This window comes from Silurus aristotelis (genome assembly GCF_946808225.1).
Source record: "Silurus aristotelis genome assembly, chromosome: 16".
NCBI classification, from domain to species: domain Eukaryota; kingdom Metazoa; phylum Chordata; class Actinopteri; order Siluriformes; family Siluridae; genus Silurus; species Silurus aristotelis.
In genome coordinates this window covers 2,194,252-2,213,976 of record NC_139589.1, presented here as the reverse complement: position 1 = coordinate 2,213,976, position 19,725 = coordinate 2,194,252, and the positions used below count along the sequence as shown (strand labels likewise).

At 40.1% G+C, this 19,725-nt stretch overlaps 1 protein-coding gene and 1 long non-coding RNA gene across 4 annotated transcripts in view; one reads left to right on the top strand and one right to left on the bottom strand.

Annotated features, from left to right (window-relative positions):
* The window catches only part of LOC310738955 (uncharacterized protein), a 96,567-nt gene that overhangs the window by 53,205 nt on the left and 23,637 nt on the right, over window positions 1–19,725 (bottom strand). The window lies entirely within an intron of this gene.
* Window positions 16,982–17,239, top strand: LOC310738970. The gene is made up of 2 exons (XR_014537203.1): window positions 16,982–17,164; window positions 17,199–17,239. It is a non-coding gene; the product is annotated as an uncharacterized lncRNA (long non-coding RNA).

Below are 19,725 nucleotides of genomic sequence, written 5' to 3'. Positions count from 1 at the left end.
TTCAAAATGATCCCAGTGAAAAAATGATTAAATCTATAAATACAGATAAATTGCTACTATAGCAACTAATTTCTGAGCAAAAACAAACCGAAGGCACGAAGAACAAAAACAAGGCATAAAAAAACTGTCCTTCAGAGCTCCAAAAAGAATTATAGATACTGTATGTCATCATCGTCATCATCATCTTCAAAACAGCACGACGAGCTCTGATGTTGAGATGCATCGCCATTTCTTTCACATGCCAAGCCGATCTTCACGTCTGATTATAGCACATGGGCGTCTGAAGCCTCTGAGAAATGACATTGAAGTGAAAGTACACATGATGTTTCCGATTCGGACTCAATTAAAAGTTCTGTATGAAAAACGCCAGTGTTTGTAACTGATAAGATTGAGTTAATGTCATGTTTCTATGCGAAAACTTATATTTCATATCTTCCCTTGTCAAAAAATAATCAAATTCCCAGCAGATAAGTTCCAGATGCCTGATTGGAACTTGTGAAGTTATTAAATATGATAGAGGTTGCTTTATTTATATAAAATATTCTATTAAAATTTGAGCATTTTTTATTTATTTTTCACCATTGTTTGTGGACACGTGACCATGAAATTATGTTGGTTTTTCCCAAATCCCATTCCACATTTAGTCCCCATTTGCTGTTATAATAACCTCCATTTTTCTGGGAAGATCATCTGCTCGATATTTTTTGGTGGGGATTTGTCCTCATATAGCCGCAAGGATGTGTGTTAGTAAAGTCAGGTACTGATGTAAGTGAGCAGGTGAGGAGGTCTGGGGGTGCAGTCAGTGTTCACATTCATCTCGAAGGTGTTCAATAGGGTTAAGAGCTCCAAATAGGGAGCACTAAATGGATACACATCTGCCACCATGACCACTGTGAGTACCAAAGTGGGCACAACTGAGCAGAGCCTCATCCAGCAGACTGGACCAGTTAGACAAAGCCTCAACTAGATAAGAAAGGAGAGTTCAGCTATATTTTGCAATAACACTGACTGGGATATGACTCTTACAGATACACACATACACACACACAGATCCTCTGACCACCCAGCACACTGTGGTCTAGAGTGGAGGCATGGTCGGCCCCGTCACCTGCAGCAACACTACTTGATCTGAATTATTAATCCCTAATATCATTATGTAGTCACTACTTGTCATAACAATCTAGGCTGGCAGAGAGAAACTCAATCTGCTGCGGCCCACACAGACAATGCCTATTAATTATTGATACAGTCTAATTGGCTACAGGGTTTGTGGGGCACAGTTACTTTTGTTCTTCCCACTGCTTGCACCGATCCTTCAAGAAACAATATTATCAGAGGCCCACCTCCCCCTTGGCCCCATGTCAATGAATTAGCAGCTGTGTTGGCCTTCTACCCTTCCCACTCCCTGACCATCTTACAGAGGATTTATGATCCTCTGTAGACATCTGCCCTCTGAATAGCTAAACCATCCTGATATTTAATATCGGATAATTAATCTAATGCGAGGTTCTCATGCTTGGTAACTAACTTGGGTTTCCAAATAGGTGTATGTAATAACTGGGCATCGAAATCATGTGTGGAAATGTTGCATGGAACAAATTCAGAAAAGTCTAAAGGTTAGATGATTAGTTTAATAATGAATGAACCTGGAGTAAGGTGGTGAGATTCTTCTTTTTCTACTTTCAGCTGGTACGATTAGGGGTCTCCACAGCGGATCATCCGTCTCCATACCCTCTGTCCTCTACATCTGCCTCTTTCAAACCCACTACCTGCATGTCTTCCCTCACCACATCCATAAACCTCCTCCTTGGCTTTCCTCTTTTCCTCCTACCTTGCAGCTCCATCCTCAGCGCTCTCCTACCGATCTGTCTTATGTCTCTCCTCTGCACATGTCCAAACCATCTCAATCACACCTCCCTCACCTTGTCTCCTTGTGACTGTGGCAAGGAAAAACTGCCTTAGATGGTATGAGGAAAAAACCTTGAGAGGAACCAGACTTAAAAGGGAAACCCATCTTCATTTAGGTGATTATAAATCATTAAAATCATTAAAACATTACAAACACTGGAGAGTGAGAAATATCATGAGCACAAGAGTGTTATTGTGAGTAATGTCTTTTCTACAGTCTCATAAATTAGCTCAACATCTAAAACTTCAAATTTTGAGTATCGATTAAGAGAATGTTTATCCTTAAAATCCAATGTCCGTAATTTTGCTGGTACATTTCTAACGCTGTATCATATAGTAAAAGATAACATCCCACATTTACATCTTCATTTTTGGTCTTGAGAAATATCACACACCTAAATAGCATTTGATTAAAGGTGATCCTCAGGTGGTTCTTTTCCCACTGGACATAAAGAAAAAAGCACTAAGGAATTAATATCAACAGGCAAAAAATAGAAACTACATAAAATCCCTGCATGTTATTGATAAGCCAGACATGTTCAAGTATTTCAGGTGGATGCCAGACAATAAAAGAATCCACAAATAAGCATTAAAAGATTTCAGGGAGTTCAAACTTGAACTTTAGCCCCTATCTTTGCCTTTGAGGAAAAATGAGAGGCTGATAAATTGTGCAGAGCGAAAGATGGGCTACAGAAGCAATTGTACTCCTAGTGATAAACTCAGGGCACCTGATAATACAAGGTAGTTGCAGATACAAGTACAGTGTGCCTAATAAACAGCCATCAGCTTGTATATGTTTATGAAATCAATTGATCAAAGTGCAATAAAGACAGATGGAAGTTTAGTCACTTCATTGCAGAAAACCCGGGTCCAAAGCCAATTAAATTTTTTTATCTAGCTCACTCACTTTCCACCTACCAAGAAAAAAAAAAATGAAGTGTCTCATCCTTATCTTCAAAGGGTTGAAATATTGACCCTGTCTCTCACCAGGAAAATAAGGTATTCCACACAATGCTGCCTTTCCTTGACATGGAATTCACAAGAGAAAGAAACATGACCAGCTTCACTAACCAAGACATCCAGACTGAGAGGGAGACAGTAGAAGATTTGACTTGCATTGGTGTGTGTGTTTGTGTTTCACGAACAGATTTTTTTGGTTCCTTACTTTGAACCATACTTTATGTCCCTACAAAGACAGAAATACCTGACAGCTTTAATTATATGGACACATTTCTTTGTTCCCTATCTAAATAAAAATTGCACTGATTAGCATATTGATTGTCAAATGGAACGTCCTCGTAAAGACACAACTAGAAATATGTGTGTTATCATTGCAGATGATAATTTCCTGGTCAGTATATCACTAAACCTAACGAGGACCCTATTTGTGTCATTTGACCCTGTTGTGTTTGGGATGCTTCGCTTAAAGGACTGCATTATTGACTTGGCCACGTGTTTGGATGTCATTCATTTTACATGACTCCTCCGCCGACATGACACCATTATTTACTCACGGTCCTGACAGTGATGTCAGATTAAGTCACAGTTAAGAGCGAGTGTCTGACACATACATGTGTGCATGTAGTCAGCATGAATCAGGGCATGCTTGCTGAGCGACTGTCACTCAGACGCCCTCCTTGGCGTCAGATCCTCAGATAAAAAAAACCACCGGCTGTTGAGCTGGGGACAAAAGCACTTTCTGGATAAATAGATCAGTGTAAAACTTTCTTCATCTTCAGTAAGCTCTTTATCTTGGTCAGGGATGTTCGGGCGTCAGAGCAAATCCCAGGAGCATGGGGAGTGGGTAAAGTAGAAAGCCAGTACACCACAAGTACGAACATCTTTCAGTACTCAATTACACCTAGGGGATATTTATCATTACACCTTCAGGCATGTTTTGAACAGGACTGAAGGAAGACAAGCCAAGCTCAGCATTAAACCAGGGACCTACCATGATACAATTGCTGCTACCATGCTACCTCTCCGGAACCAGGAACCTACAATGAAACCTATCATGCTACTATTTCTCCATCTTGATCTGGAGCTGTCTGTGTGGAGTTTTGTCTGTGTGGAGTGTGTGGAGTTTTGTCTGAGTCCTTCAGGTTTCTCATAATTACCATAAACATGCTGGTATTTGCACTAGTTGTGAACAAACGTGTGCATGGTACCATGTTATGGATTAACTTATTCAAAGTGTATGTATTCCTGCATCACATATTAAGTATTCCAAGGATATTCTCAGGAACCTCCTTAACCCTGAGCAGCATTTATTTTTATTTTCTGGTCAACTTTATTCTTGGGTCAAATCTAAGATTAGGTTTAAGTATTGAACCAGTCAGGCTGATCTACAAGTCAGACAAACCGAATATAATAATCAATACTCATCACATGCACTTCAAAACTATTTAAATCAAGTAATAATACTGAGAGTATGTTGCTGGTTCCGGTTCATTGTAGCAGCATCAGTTGATTGAATCTTGTAGTGGATGATTGATCTAATCTTATACTGCTTAGTTCTACTAGTCCCATCATTTCACGTGAGCCTTTTTGCCCACCCCCATCCGAACCCGCCACTGAACCTTCAAATCATGTGCAAATTCTACCCCTTGCTTCCCCAGTGGAATAACCATGTGAGAAAAAAAGGGCCCTATCCCTACTAATCTGCTTTTTAGTGGCCCGGCATGAATGCTCATTTCCATAATCAAGTCGACAGGTGTGGAGAGGGGTGAAAAAGCACGGTCCAATGAAGAGAAGAGGAAAGGTGGAAAGAGCTGTTGGGAGCAGAATTGATGGGAGTATGGGGGGCCACTCTAGTGAAGAATTTGAGGCTTTTGGGCATGAGGCTCTGATTGGAGCTGACAGTCCCACCTGCCACTATACTCTATCCATCAGCAATAACCATGCTGACCCATACTGGTCATATTTTAAAAGCCTGATCCAGCACTCTCTCTTTTCTGCATATGTATGTGCCACAGGCCAGGACCTGCGCTAATGCTCACATTAGCAGTCACATGCTAGTGCTTTTGAGCAGCCCCTTCATGCCCCCGGTTCACTAATTGAGGCCCTGTTTCCATTTCCTACAATGACCAATAATCAGGGGCAAGAGATTGGAAATGGGTGTATAAAGGTCAATGCAAAGAGCTTACCTTAAAACGGATTTTTTAAAGTTTGATTTTTGAATAATAAATGTCTTATTGTACATACTGTTCTATGGAAGTCCTAAGAGGCCATGCATTCAAATATTTTTTCTAATAAGAATAATAATAATAATGATAATACATTTTCTCGCCATAACCAAAGATGTTTTCTCGTGATCTCCACAAGTTGTTTGCTAATTACCACAACCAAATTTTCTTGTGATCTCGACATAATAAAACATTGTTTCTTCAGGATTGGTACTTAATTTTTCTCTGTATTCGGCATGTTTTGGAGGCAGCATCATCGCAGCATCATGAATGATCACATTCGCTTTTACTTTGATCAGGGACTCGTTGAAAATAAAATAGCTCTGTGTCTCTCAGATACTGACACATACTGTTAGTGTCCAAGACTTGGGAAGGAGACGTTTACAAGGTCCACCTTTTCCCACGAAACAGTTGCGTCATGAGAAAACTGGTATTTATGTTGAGATCTCAAGAAAACAGCTACTTGTTATGGCGAGTAAATTAAGTCATGATCTCTAGAAAACCATTAGTTATATCAAGATCACGATTAAATTAAGTTGCATGGTCTCTTAGGACCTTTCACTATACAGATTCACTATACAGATTTTGATAGGATTTGGAATTGGCCTGCACTCCATTAAACCCCTTTCGAAAGATTTCTCCAGAGCCGCATATTCGGCTTACTGGATGTTTTTAGATTTTCCTCCATTGCTTTACTGCAGCCGGTCATAAATTATACGAGTCTACGAGAAACTGGTCAATGACTTCATATTGATTCCTTTTGAGTCTGGCTCCTCTCTAGGTTTCCTTCCTTACAGTATGTCATCTCAGAGAGGTTTTCCTCATCACTGCCATAGGGATCGAGGTCTTTCTGTAAATCTACTCTGGATATGTGTGTTGTCGCATAAAAAATTAATTGAAACGAATATGAGGCGAAGGAATTTTTGAAACAGACAACAGTGCTTTTCATTTGTGCGCCGATCTATACGCTTAGCGGTCGAGGTATTAATCGGCAATGTGGTGCACTACAGGATCCTCGTCTTTGCATTTTGGTAATGCTGAGTGTCTTTGGGGAAAAAATTACACAATTTACCTCAATTACTCCAGTTTGCACAGTACCACCAAATTACATTATACCAAGCAGCACTGAGACAGAAAAGATCCCACCAAAGTGGCTATTTGTTAAAGCGCTGCCTCATTTCATGGCCCCTGGTGCGTGTCATGGCAGGGGTTCTATGGCGGAATGACCCTCTCTGCTGGACATTTTTAATGCATCTCGAAGCATCCTGATCCCACCATGTTCCTGAGGAAACTCAAAGGAACCTTTCCCAGAGGGACACATTAACGAACCCATCTAGTTAAATTGAGCTCCCGCATTATCTAATGTGCTCACCAACTCCTGAGGTAGGAGACAGCACATCCATAATTGATCACATGTACTGAGCAAGCAGCCTTATTCTGCGCAAGCGAAGCTAAACAGAAGAACTTGGCTTGAACTTTTTTTTTCCGCGTTTCCGATTTTTTCACAAAAGACACGATTTTCACGGATCAATTCCCGAGTTACAGTACGTAGACGACCGGGTAGTGTTGCAGAAGAAGGAACATCAGTCTGCTTCATCTCCACCGTAGTTAGAGTGCTTTTGCATTTCACACAGGCCACTGGAGATTTCATGAAGCACAATATTCGCTAGTGACTACGCTAGCACCCTCATCGTTAGCTGTACTGAGCAGAAGTCTAGCGCTCTTACAGGTTAGGTTGGAAAAAAGATCTGCATGTGGAACAGTTATCCAACACTGCTCGTAACGTTGAAAATCTCTTAGATAAAACATGATGGTGGTAGCACTGTTGTGAGGGTGCTTTTCATTAGCAAGGGGTGGGAAAAGCCGAGGTCTGAGGGGAAAAATGGGTGGAACCAAATACATGTCAATTCTATACGGAAATCTGTTCCAGTTTGAAGGTTTTGAAGATTCTAAAAAGTGGCCTTGAAAATTATCAGGACTATTGTTGGATATTTCATTTATGGCATTTGAAAGTACAAACAACTTACAACTTAGGGTTAAGGGCCTTGCCCAAGGGCCAAGCAGTGGCCTAAGTGGAGCTGACATTTAAACTTACAACATTCTGATGTGAAGTCCAGCGTTTTTAACCACTGAGCTACCAGTTCCTAAGCATTTCAAATTGGGAAATAATCTGGAAAAAATTCTTGGTCAGTGGATAATTAAAAAAAATTATTTATAGTAAAAATGTCATATTATTATTATTATAAAATATTATAAATAATCCAGGTGTAACTTATTAATGGTAAATACAAGTGGAATAATTTTAAAAAGACAAGTCTGTAAGCAAAAGTAAGTACATTTGCACAGAAATTTAAAGTCGACTAAGAATCATTTCCTCCGCACACATTTTCCATGACACTCCATTGTTAGGAGTCATGAACCCTATGAAAGTTCAAAAACCTGAGTTATCCAGCAATCGGTCTACCATAGCTGTCTAGAGCCTACTGTATACACAACTACAAACAAAAGTCTGGTGTCGTGAGTCCTTCACTGAGCTCCAGATGCAGATTCTTGCCTGTGCCAGGTCTTATTGATTACCTCGTATATAGCCTTGTCTTGGCTGATCTCAGCTAAGTGGGAAATTAAAGTTAACTGTCACATTTTTGTGAAGAAAAACTCATCAATATTTCAATAGCTCCCCAGTTGTTCCCCGTATCGCTGGCAGCAGCCGCATTCCTTCCTCCTCCACTCGTCCCTTCTCATTACCGGCTGCTTTGAAAGTGATTCCAGTGTGTTGATCACGTACATAAACATCTACATAAAGTGAAACACTGTCTGCTTCTTCTTTTCAGACGGTAAAACAAGACGAACATCCAGGAAGCCCAGTTGTAGCTCTGGAACATTTTGGGATCAGGGATAATGTAAACGAATCCCTCAAAAGGGCCTCATTTTGTTTTCGGTTTTATTTATCTCTTAGTAATTCGTCTCTAATGGCTTCAAGAACATTTAATTGGGCATGTTAATCAATGGCTAGGGTTCGATAGCACCTTGGCAGCAAAAAAGTGGAAAAAGAGATCAATTGATTTTTTTCATTCAGGACAGAGTTTCCAAAAACATTTACTTACCCAAGTCCATCTTTAAATATACCTTAGTGCATTTATATACCTGATAAAGTCTGAAATTTCTTTTAGCTTCCACATAATGATTAAATAAAAAATAAAAAACAGTAAATTGCAAGCCAATCTATGTTTATACCTCAATAATTTACAAAGCTGAACTTCGCTATTCCCTGCACCCTAAAATCCGATGTACACCCTGGTTTTCCATACGGCACTCCACAAAACCTCCTGGCACTGAGCAGAAAGCTTAGATTTTTCACCACAATACACTAATGACCTGATAATGAGCTCTCTGTTCAGACAAAGGAGCTCTTTATTGACTGATCGATGCTGTGGAAAAGGCTCACGGTTTTTACGATCACTTTAAAAAAAAACAAAAAAAAAAAGGAAAAAAAAAAACAAAACAGGGATTTGAAATAAATCTATAGGCAGATACATTTTTTTCTTATTCCTTCAACCCAAACAGTAGGTTCATACTGATTTCCCTAATTGTTAAGTGCATTATTATTATTATTATTATTATTATTATTATTATTATCATTATTATTATCATTATTATTATTATTGTTGTTGTTGTTGTTGATGTTGATGTGGTTGTTTTTAGGGTTTATAGTTTAGTAATAATGGCAGGTTGTGTACGTGAAAAACGCATCTCAACGATAAAGTTCAAGCTCAATGTTTACATCAGATTTCCCCAAAAGAAATCGTTTGAGCAGCAGCAATTCTGCAGATGGAAACATCTTGATGAAAGAGGTCAGAGGAACATAGGCTCATTTGAGCTGACTGGAAGGCTCATATAACCTCCACTGGTTATATTGGTGGTTATATTATTCATATAATCACCACACTTTACAACCACAATGCACGGAAAAGTCTCGGGAATATTCAGCATTTCAAACGTAGATGGGCTACAAATCCAGGGGACCATATTGGGGTCCAGGTTTTGTCAGATGTCACTTTTGTCAGCTAATGTGAGCCTGATCAAAATAAATATTTTATATTAAATAACTTCTGGCTTTTTTGGAATTGCTGCCGTTTGAAAAATTCCCAAACAAACATGAATTTTGGAACATACATAAAACATTTCAGCTGGTCAGTAATATAGTGTCTTTGCAGTGCACAAAGATCCTTGAAATGCAAACAAAACAGCTAATATTAATACGCCGTAGTGTTAAAATGTTATGATTTTGGCTTTAAAAGTAGTTCTTCTTTAGGATGTTCATAATCCTGGGGAAGGACCGCCCAAACACAAGGTAAGCCCCAAAGGATTGAGGTTAAATATGTTCATGGAAGAGTGCTGGTGGCTTTGGAATTCTGCCTAATGGAGAAATCAAGATGCATCAGACTGAGGTAAAGAAGCAGCAGGCGGAGAGAGTGGCAGGACGGTGGGGGCAGCGGCCCAGCTGAATGGCCTCATAAAATAATAATCAGCTAATCATCACCAGAATGAGTCGCTTTCTTACAAAGCATGGTGATGGTCAGCAGACGTCTGCGAAGAGGGTGTGGAAGCAGAGCTGCCGTTTGCACTTCACTGCCCTCTGCACAGGGACACACACTGGCACAGGGCAGGAAGCTCTCTGGGTTAAAGGCAACTCAAAGCGAGAAAGCTTTTTCTGCCAGCAGGGAGGAACAACAGCCCAAAAGGATGAGGGCTCACCTGAAATATTAATGAAGCTGAACGTTTTTGCAGGAAGGTAATTGTTGTCTTTTTTTCATCATGGATGCCATCACCAAGACAAGGTCCCTATTGCACTAGCTCAACATTAGAGGGTCCCCACTAATGGTCCAGAAAAGAGACATGACTCAAGGCAGGGAGACAAATAAAGATGAGCACTTTGGGCTGCTTTAAAAAAAAAAAAAATGCATGGCATGGACAGATGGAAAAAAAATCAGGGGCCCCTAAGACTAGGATTTTGTGTGTAACTATAAAGAAGAATATCATATAAAAAAAAATACACTAAACATTATAAACCAATCAGGCATAACATTATGACCACCTGCCTAACATTGTGTTGAACCACTTTTACTGCCCAAACAGTTCTGACCCATCGAGCCTCAACAGCAAGAACTCCTTCAGCAGTTTGAGCTACAGGAACTCGTCTGTTGGATCAGACCACACCCACCAGCCTTCGCTCCTCACGTGTACCCTGTCACCGGTTCACTACTGTTCCTTCCTTAAAGCACTTTTGATAGACACTGACCACTGCAGACCAGGAACATCCACAAGAGCTGGAGATGCTCTGACCCAGACGTCTAGACGTAACAATTTGTCAAACTCGCCCAAATCCTTAACCTCAGCCATTTTTCCTGCTTCTAACATATAAAATGTTCACTTGAAGTATAAGAGATTTATCCACCCAGTAACAGGTGACATGATAAAAAAAGGTCATTGTTTGGTGCTTGATTACTCAGATTTGACAGATATAGTAACTTGCATTGTATTATTGTATGTGTTTTGGGGGGGTTTGTACTATTTAGGAGCTCAATAGTATGGTTTTATGGTGGTGCAGTAGAAAGGATTTACATTTAATTCATTTAGTTGATAATTTGAACTAAATCAACTTAAGTCAAGATACAATTGAGGCCTTGATCAAGAAACCAATAGTGTCAGCTGGTGGTGCTGGGATTTGAACTCATGATTTTTATCAAGGGCCATAGCTACACTATTTTGCCAAAAGTTTGGTCCTTACACCTGGTATGTGCTTTTTGAGCATTGCATTCCACATTTAGTCCCAATTTGCTCTTTTAATTAACTCCACTCTTCTGGGAAGATGTTCCACTAGATTTTGAAGGGGGCTTGTGGACATTTGTTTTTATCAGACACAAGGGTGTTAATAAAGTCAGGTACTGATGTAGGTGAGAAGATCAGGAGGCCTGTGGTGCAGTCAGCATTCACATTCATCTAATAGGTGTTCAGTGGGATTCGGATAAGAGCTGTGAAGCAGGCCACTCAAGATCATTGTTCACAGGGGCATTGCCATTCTGTAACAGGTTTGGGTTTCATAGTTCAAGTAAATGCAACATTTTATTATACCGCATCCAAAGACGTCCTGTACAATTGTGTGGCTCCAGCTTTGTCTTAACAGTTTGTAGGAGAACCAAACATGGCTGGAAAGGCCATATATAAAAAAGTGCCAATACTTTTGTCCATATAGTGTGTATAACTACTTCTGAAACATCACAGTTCTAGGATGTTTGCTCTTGAGTTCGGGTTACTGTCTGTCTTCTATATAGTGCATTGTCTGAAAAGGTTTCCGCCAGGTTGTACGGTTTTCTTCACCTCCCGAATACATGCCAGAACATGACTTGGCCTTACGTGAAGTCCCCTCAGGATAGACTCCTGCAATCATGATCTAGATGGACAAATGATTAGAAATGATTAGAATGAATGGTAGGAAAAATGTGTTCAACTTCCAACCCTCCAACATCCAACCCTCCAAAGTTCCTTCTGGGCTCTAACAAGGAGAAGGAAGAATACTTTAACCAAAAAGAACTTCCTGACTGCCACTTTGTTCCAGGGGCATGAAATCCACCACAACCTGCAAAGGGCAGAAATCAATGTTCAGCACTCAGCACAGGAGATTCTCCCTCAGCCACATCTCCATTCTTCTCATCTCACTTGAGTCAAAGTTCTAGTCGAGCAGCCAGTGCAAGAGCAAAGGGCAAGCTGAGCAGTTCTGGCAGAGTGAAAGCAGAGATAAGGAGGGAAGGAGGGAAGGAGTGATGGGTGGAGAGAGGCAAAAGGACAAGGCCCGCTACACTCAGCTACAGGAAAGCTGCGATCAATAATTCACATCATCTGTCACCACACGCTTCACTGAACCACTCAACAAATAGCTCAGACAAATTAAAGTAAAAACACACGCAAGAGGCAGGCAGCCCACCCCACTCGCCCCACTCGCAGCCTCAAACCCATAGTGCTGAAAGACAATACACAACCCGCGGCTACTCCAGAAAACATCCCCACGCAAGGAATACGTGGAGAATGTGTGCAGAAGCAAGACACCAAGGCAAGAACACTTATTCCTAATAAATCAATAAGCACTTGTAGGGTTGAATAATGCTTCGTTAATGTTCTTATTTAGGTGAAGTAAGTAAAAGGGTTTTTACATCAACTTTGGATTATGCAAACTGCTTGGTTTACACAGCAACTTTCGATCCAGCCGCAAGTGAAAGTTTTTAATTAATTAGTTAGTAATGAATTATAATTTCTGCTGTTTATGAACCGTTTAGGGAAGGAGTCTCCAGTATTTTATTTGCATTTAACAATGGACTATCAAAAAGCAGCTTTATACAAACCAACAGATTCAGAATACACGTTTGAATTAACAAATGCATCCCTATAATGTCCGGACTAAAGCTCGGTTTTTGTTATTATTACTATCAATAACAACGTAGGGTCCCTGGTGGTCTAGTGGTTAGGAAGCGACGCTCTCACCACTGCGGCCCGAGTTCGATCCCCGGTCAGGGAACCAACCCCAGTCACTCTTAGTGCCAGTCCCAAGCCCGGATAAATGGGGAGCGTTGCGTTAGGAAGGGCATCCAGCATAAAAACATGTGCCAAATCAAACATTCGGATGATCCGCTGTGGCGCCCCCTAATGGGAGAAGCCGAAAGAAAGTTTTACTATCAATAATAATGTAAAGAGATACTACTGTTTATAGCTGCTACGACGTAAGCGACAAACTCTTCGCTTCGATGTTTTACATAACATCTACAATTTAGCGCAGGAAAATAGGAAGATTTTAAACTAGGAGTTGGGACATCTGTGATTGTTTCGAACCCTTTTGCCGCTAGTTAGAATGAAGCAGTGGAAGAATTATAAAAGAATGGTGATAGTGTGAGTGCTGCGTAAAGGGATTTTCAGTGTCATTACCGGGTAGGATGTCATGATCATGTCCCGTCTGCTCATGCAATTACAACAAGGGTTGTGTCATTTCGAAAAGAAATGGCTTGACACAAAAAAAGCAATGTTGTGGAACAGAGCGGCGAGAGCTCCTCACGTTGGCAGCTCGAACAGCCTCGGTGTGTGGTTTGTTCAATTCCACCTGGGGACTTTTTTTTTAAGGCTGAACCTGTTACCTTGAAATTAGCAGCCGAGACACAATCATGACGTCCTAACTGGAAATGACGCAAAAGAAATTCCCGTTGTGCAGCACTCACACTATTAACATTCGTATAATAGGTTTTACAGCGAACGCTCATTGCGCAACGCTCCACCGCTCCATTCAAACTAACGGCAAGGGGTTCGAAAAGAGCTTGCACCGAATCCAAACTATCGCCAACATCCCATGGTTCAAGGGTTCCAAAATGTTTCCCTTTCCCTGCGCTACCCTAAATAGCTGACCACATCATGTCTGATCCTGCATGGCTAGCTTGCTAAGGATTTTGATTTGGATTTTGATTTGCTTTTTCTTAACAAATGTGTAATGATGGAATGGAAGGCACATAAGGAACAAAAAGAAGTTTAATCATTACATCATTTGTACGTATAATCATGTGTGAATTGGTAACTTGAACAAAAGGTGACAAGTTTTAAAAAACAGAAAAAAAAGAAAAATCATGCCATTAAATGCCACTGCTGTATTTTAAAGGTCAAGAGGTAAATGTAAGATGTAAAAAGAATGCCTTTTTTTTTTCTAGAAAAACAGCAATATAATTTGATAACATTTTCACAACTTAGTTACAATATAAAAATGATAATAATCAAAAGCAATACAGCATGTTGCATGTCATTTTCGTTCTCAACCCTCCTCCATGACCCACAGCTGACCTTCAAATATCATCAGTGGCCTCGTGCTACAATGCGGATTGGATTCCGTCGGCGATATTAGGCTCATGCAGATGTGAGAGGGCATCTTTAATTTCACACCCTGCTGAGTGCTTGCCATATTTTTCGCTGATGGAAACCAACACGAAGGTCTGTCAATCAACACGCCTTCTGATGCTCGATGGAAATTGGTAATGAGGGGATACGAGGCTCACACACCCATTCGCATCTTTTCATCGTCCAACATCATTTCAATAGTGGCATCAACCCAACTTTCTGACGCAACAAGCTAAACCCTGTGACTAGGACTAATTTTAGACTGGGTTTAATTTTAGCCTGGAATTAATTTTGCATAAACCCAACTAAGGTATCTGAGTTGATTCCATCAAGCTAAAACCCTGTGCCTGGGACTTTTTAATTCTGGGATTAATTTTTGCATCAACCCAACTATCTGATGCAACAAGCTAAACCCTTTGACTGGGACTAATTTTAGACTGGGATTAATTTTAGCCTGGAATTAATTTAGCTTCAACCCAACTACAGTATCTGAGTTGATGCTAACAAGCTAAACCCTTTGAGTGGGACTTTTTTTAGCCTGGGATTTATTTTTGCATTACCCAAACTATCTGATGCAACAAGCTAAACTCTGTGATTGGGACTAATTTTAGCCTGGGATAAATTTTAGCCTGGAATTAATTACAGCCTGTGATTCATTTTTACATCAACCCAACTATGTCACAACAAGCTAAACCTTGCAAATGGGATTATTTTTTAGACTGGGATTAATTTTAAGATACTTTACAAAAGGATTTTCTAGTTTCTAATACTTTATACAGGTCCCAGTTTAAACAGACCATTAGATCACAACAATAAATCAAAGGAATGTTTTTTTTTTAAATGATTAGCATTCTGAACCACATGCTCTGCGTAGCCTCCTGCTAAAAATCAATCAGTGTAAATGTTACTTACTTACTTATTGCTTATTTTTGAGGTCAGTAAAATGTACTATAATACTGAACAGATCTATTCTAGCTCTAGTTCAAAGCGAGTGTGCATTTGTTAGCATGGGCTCTTTTAACACAATATCTTTTTTAGATAATGATACTGTGTCTTTAATATGTCTCTTTTTTATGCTCATGAAAACATGTATATTGTATGTGTTAGCCTTTAAGCTGTTCATCTGTTTGCTAGCTTGTTTGTTAATTAGCTTGGCAAATTAATTGGTTTGTCTCAAGACAAAGTCAGTTGGGAAATTTATAACATAATAATGGATAATAACTTTTAAAGAACACAATCGATCTAAAACTCACAATAAGGCAAAATCTGCATTTAGCCTTTTTGACTGTGTCATGCCTACATTTGCATTATCTACAGATGTTGAACATCTCTCAATTGATGTTTTTCCAAGCGCAACCCAGCCCCGCCTTAGACCTGTGAAGATTTTGAGAGCTTGAACCTCTTCAAGACCACAATCTCCTCTGAGCTTTACAGAAACTGAACATTTCATTCAACAACTGAGAGGCTCAAGGCTGGTGGCAAAATCCCACTGTTAAAAAGATAACGTCTCAGCCACAGTAGCTCCTGAGCAACACCTCAGAGACTCATTAATATTTGAAGTAGCACTTAATGGACAAAACAGAGTGAGGACCACAACCAAGCCACCTGAAAGGACATAAAAAAGCTTTGGAAGAAAATTTTCTAGGGGTCATTCCAGCTACATGGACTACAACCTTACTGTCACAGCAGCTGTTATCTGTTTATTTTCAGTTCCAATTCTTGCTTGCTGAATTATTTTTTATTTTTTAAGCAGTAGGAATGTAATTTCTTACTGCAGGCAAAAAAGTTATCTGATTATTGGTCAATCCATCAAATATATCTTAGTATAACCTCTGGTCATTGTTTGAGTAATGGAATGTTCACAAAAGGATGAGTTAGAAGTGAGTGAAATGTTCTCTCTGTGGTAGTTTGAGCAACTCAACTATTTAAGAGAAAATCAACTGCATCTCCAAAAAAGTACTAGCTGAGCTGGTCTGGATACCTTAAAAGGTTGGTTCCAACTAAAGCTGTTAGATAGATGTAGGACCTGCAGGAGACGTGATATCGCACTGTTGGCCTTAGATAGAAGGAAATCTATCTAAGGTTCCACTGAGAGCAGCTGCAGTCTGTGGCCTTCACCAAACTTAATTAATTTTAAACAACCAGCATCGTGGATCAGTGGGTACCATCAATGTTTTTGAAATTTGTTTAGGTTTATGAAGAATTGCTTTTAAGGGTGAATATATGAGCAAATGTGTTTGCACGGTCCATCATCCTGGTGTCCGTCATAGGGAATGGGAAAACTGTAGCTTAATGGATAAGATGTTGGACTTGTCATTGGAAGGTTCTGGGTTTAAATTTCAGCACCACCAATATTACCACTGCTGGACTTTTGAACAAGGCCCTTAACCAGGGGTGTCAAACTCAAATCTGGCCCGTAGAGTAATTTTGGCCCACGAGATTAGAGCTGCCCGCCAGTCTATAGCGCATACACCGCTAATACTACAAATCCCAGAATGCTTTGTTAGTGCACGGGCGTGTCAGTCGAGACCGCTGAAAAACTCTGCGTACTCAGCGCTGAATTTACCCGGAGATTTACCGACTTTGAAGCCCAGAAATGCAGATTTGAACTGCTCAGTAATCCGTTTGTGGTTGACGTGGAAAGCGAACCAACCAACCCCTAAAATGGAGCAACTCCAGTGTAGAGACCCGCTCAAGTCAAAGTATGACTCTGTGTGTGTGCTGCACAGTTTCCATGTTTCTTCCCTGACACACTGCTCCAACTTCGTGCCCAAGCTGCTCAAACGCTCTCTATGTTCCCCAGCACATATCTGTGTGTGTAACTGTTCTCTTTAATGAAGATAAACAAAACAACACTCAGGAGTCTTACTGATGCACACCTTCACTCAATCCTGAGGATCTCCTCAGCTCAGAGCCTAAACCCAGACATGATGCACTTGCATCTAAGAAGAGATGCAGGAATCTGTCTTTAACAGTTTAAAACTGAGCTTGAATGAATGTTGGCTTTATGCACTTTTTCTACTCTAAGGCATGAACTGTTAATGGTTGAATGATTGCTTTTTTTTAATTGAAGGAAATGATTATTATTTTTGGTTGTTTTGTTGTTGCCCTGTGAAAAAAGGTTTACATTAAAAAGGAATTAGAAAGTCGAGAGAGAGAGAGAGAGAGAGAGAGAGAGAGAGAGAGAGAGAGAGAGAGAGAGAGAGAGAGAGATAATAAGAAACGAATACCACTGATGTGTGTTTTATTTCAAATTAAATTTCTTATGTGTTTATAATATTAAACTTTGGTTGTTCCAGATTCAATGTTTATGCAAAACTAAAAGGTTAAACATTACAGATCTGGAGAGACGGAAACCATGCACAATTGCAGTCAATTTTTCAATAAATATTGAGTTTGGCACGCGACTTCGTCCCAGATTTTTATTTTGGCCCACTGTGAATTTGACTTTGACACCCCTGCCCTTAACCATGAATTGCTCAGCTGTATAGCTGAGATAAATATAAGTTATTTTGGATAAGGGCGTAAATATACGAGGTGGTATAAAAAAGTTTCAAGAATAGCACTGTTTACAAGAAAGTACTTAATTTCTCTATGTTTACACACTATCACCTTTAAAATAGTCCCCATGCACAGCAATACAGCGCCCCCTGTGTTGTTCTGAAATCATTCTTTTCGAAGTGTGTCGAGCATTTATTCAATGCCTTATTCAATGCCACCTTAGTGATCAAAACAAAAGAAAAATTAGGGAAACTGGAAGATACTGGCAGAAATGAGAGTCGGAAAGTCACTCTCCTGCTTCTCCACACTTTATCACGATGGGCTCAGTTAACAAAATCAATACGGGTGTGCGTGTGAAACCAGGCTTGTTGCAGGTGAGGCTTCTTTCCCTTGCGTAAAGACACACAGACATCAATTATTGAAGTGCCCAGTGCTTCATCAGGTCAGAGGTTAGACACCAGCACTCAATGGCACTTAATATGCTCCTGTATAGAAGATCCTTGGGAAAACTAGACACAAAGAAAAAGAGTCATGACCCAAATCCCAATTATACAACTTTGCTGACTTATAGCTGAGTAGAAACTGGCAAGCAACAAAAGTCTTAAACAAAAAGGATCAAATAAAACCAAACAACATTTTTGTAATACGATTTGAATATTTGGCAGGTACAATTATCCACAGCAACTATATCATACTGACATTTATTTAAAACAACTGAGTAGTTAAGGGGTTAAGGGCCTTGTTCAGGGGCCCAGCAGTGGAAGCTTGGCAGTGATAGAATTTGAACTCATGACCTTTATATTAGACCATTTCCAAATGTATTAGGGAAGTGTAGAAAAGAGTGGTGAAGGAGTGAAGAAGAGTGGCAGGAATGATAGAGGGGTACGTCTCTAAGATGGTGCTGGGACCTGTATGGTTTCAGACAAGAGGCATTGACCAAAAGACAGCAGGCGGAGAGGGGCAGAATTGAAGATGCTGGGAGGGACGAGGATGACTGTGTAGGTAGGACTTTTTGAAGAAATTGTGAGAAAGAAAATAGTTTGGTCATGTGCAAGGGAGTATCTGTAGAAGAATGCTGAGGATGGATGCACCAGGCAGGAGGAAAAGAGGAAGGCCACGGAGGAAGTTCACGTACGTGGTGAGGGAAGACATGCAGGTGGTTGATTTGAACAAGCCAGATGCAGAGGACAGAGTGATATATTGACGGATGATCCAATGTGGAGACCCCTAACAGGAGAAGCCAAAAGAAGAAGAAGAAGATGAAGAAGACCATTTCACATTTATTGGGTGTATGTGTTTTTGGTCATCTGCCAATTCCCATTCACTATTTAGGTCTCAAATCTACATTGTTCTTTACCCTGTTACCACCTGGTGCTTATGAAAATAACAAGACTGCTGTCTCTAACATGTTGATCTTTTGTCATATCATTATGCTTTGGGCAAGAAGGCAAAAAATAGGATCATTCTGTCCATGTCCAGTTAGTGATTTTGGGGAACAAACTGCAGATTGGTTCCTGGAATTGCTATATTGCCGGTATGCAGCTTTACAGAAATCAATAAATAACAGATATAAATGTTTTAATTAGTCTCAAAGTTTATTCCTAATGTGCAAACTAGTGGCGACAGTGACAAGGAAAACACCCTAAGATGGCATGACGAAGAAACTATGAGTTGACTCAAATAGAACCAGTCCTCATCTGGGTGTCAGGCATAACATTATGACCACCTGCCCAATATTGTGTTGGTCCCCCTTTTGCTGCCAAAAAAGTTCTGACCCATCGAGCATTAACAGCATTAACTTTTTCAGCAATTTGAACAACAGGAGCTCGTCTGTTAGATCTTAGACTTGGCCACCCATTCCTTGTGTTCCTTTGGTGGACCACTTTTGATAGACACTGATCATATAATGGCAGAATGTTATGCCTGGTCAGTTTATGACAGTTTATAAGTGTGGTTGTGTGGAATTGTCCAATCAGCAACAGCCACAAGATGAGATTTAGCACTGACGTTAGGATGTCTGTGAGTGCAGCCAGTGTTGCAGTTCATGTCAAATGTGTTTAATAAGGTTGAGGTCAGGGCTCTGAGCAGGACATACGAATTCTTCTACTTCTACTCTAATTTAGAACACCTAGTGTTTATTTTCAGTAAAGGAGATTTGCATAAAAAGTCTATATAATTGTGCGCTTGAAATTTTGTGGTAACAGTT